Consider the following 1,938-nt stretch of genomic DNA (forward strand, 5'->3'; position numbering starts at 1 on the left):
TTCTCTATCCCCATACCCGAGTGCCTATCCCTGTTCTATTCATGTATTCTCAAGGTCATGTTAAACAGGTTCCTTCTTCAGGGCTCAGGCAGAAGGGAGTAAATTCAGTTGTTCCAAATCTTGATAGCCAGTGTTGGGGCTAGAGGGCTAAGAAATGCGAGGAATAAATGAATGCAAGAGATAGAAGTGAAAGCCAATTGGTAGAGATAGAATCTATGAGCTATTTCCTGTTGAGGTGCCAAGATGATGAAACACTTGTCTGAGTCCAATTACAGTCCCAGCTCAGAAGACACTCCCACAAAAAGAATGCATGAATCACTAACTAGCATATTAAGAACATAGGCTTGGTTTACTACTTAATAGTCTGTACAACTTCAGCAAATTATGTAAGCTCTCTCCATCTCTGTTTATCGTCTGTAAAATGAGGAGGTACCAAATGTTGTGGTAGCTTACCTAATATCCATTATCACCAATCCTACTTCCTTACCAACAGAAACTCATTTTGTACTGGGAAGCAAAATGGCCAACTAAAAACACAATCATTCCCAGACTCCCATGCAGTTGATGTGGTAACCATTTGACATTGTTCTGGACAATAAAATATAGATAAGATAATGGTTTAAGAAAAACTTTTTTAAAGAAGACATATTCAACTGGCATGTCCTTTTTCACCCTTGGCGCCATCAGCAGGTGGGAGCAGAGGCTGCCAGCCCCAATCACCCCTCTGGGCTTCTCCACCTACCCCTGATCCTGAGGGGAGACTGGGGCCACTGGCAGCCACCTCTCACACCCGCTGCCAGCGACGGCCCCACTCGCACCCACTGCTGGTGCTAGAACCACTGCTCACGCCCACTGCCAGCGTCAGCTCAGCTTGCACCCACAGCTGACGCCGAAGCCACTGCTCGCACCTGCTTCCGGTGCCAGGTATGGGTCCCGGTCACTTCGTGCCATCAGAGGGTGCAAGTGGCGGCTGCTGGCCCAATTACCCCTAATGACTTCTCCACCTCCCCCTGCTCCTGAGGGGTGATCGGGGCAGCAACTGCCACTTGTACCCACTAACGGTAGCAGTCCTGCTCGCACGCGCTGCTGGTGCTGGCCCCAATCACTCTGTGCCATCAGCGGGTGAGCGGGGCCAGCACTGTCAGTGCGTGGGGGTGGCAGTGGCAGGAGCAGGGCTGCCGGCAGACAGGGGACTGGGAGCCGTGGCAGGAGGGACCGGGTGGGGTGCAGAGGATAGGCTAAGAACCACCCTTGTGCCTACTGCAGCCTCGCTGCCCACAGTTCCTTTCAAGGTGCACAAATTCATTCACTAGGCCCCTAGTATAGTCAATAATATTGTAATAACTATGTGTGGTGCCAGATAGGTACTTGACTTTGGGGTGATCACTTTGTAAGGTATATAAATGTCTAATCACTATGTTGTATACCTGAAGCTAATATAATATGGTATATTAACTGTAATTGAAAAATAAATTTAAAAAATTTTTTTAAATCATTGGATAAAAGTATAGATGTTTCAGGATACAGAAATGAGATAGACAAAAAATTATGTAATTATTTATTATTATTAACAGGTCAGAAAAACAATAGAGAAATCAATGAAACCAAAAGCTGAGTATCAAAGAAAACTCAATAAAATTGATAAACCATTAGCAGACTGATCAGAGAAAAAAAAGAGATAATATAAATTAACAATCCTATCTAATAAAAGACAAAAAGGGTAATTAACCGTACCTCCGCTATGCTTTCCATTGGCTAATCAGGGCAATATGCAAATTAACTGCCAACAAAGATGGCAGCCAGGAGCCACGCAGCTGAAGTGAACATGAGGCTTGCTTGCTCCAGTGATGGAGGAATCCAAAGTACCCCGCCTGCTGCGGCCTGGCTCTGAGCCCAAAAGCAACAATGTTTCAATTATAGAAGGTAAATAAATCCCAG

This window comes from Myotis davidii, unplaced genomic scaffold (assembly GCF_000327345.1).
Source record: "Myotis davidii unplaced genomic scaffold, ASM32734v1 scaffold408, whole genome shotgun sequence".
NCBI lineage: Eukaryota > Metazoa > Chordata > Mammalia > Chiroptera > Vespertilionidae > Myotis > Myotis davidii.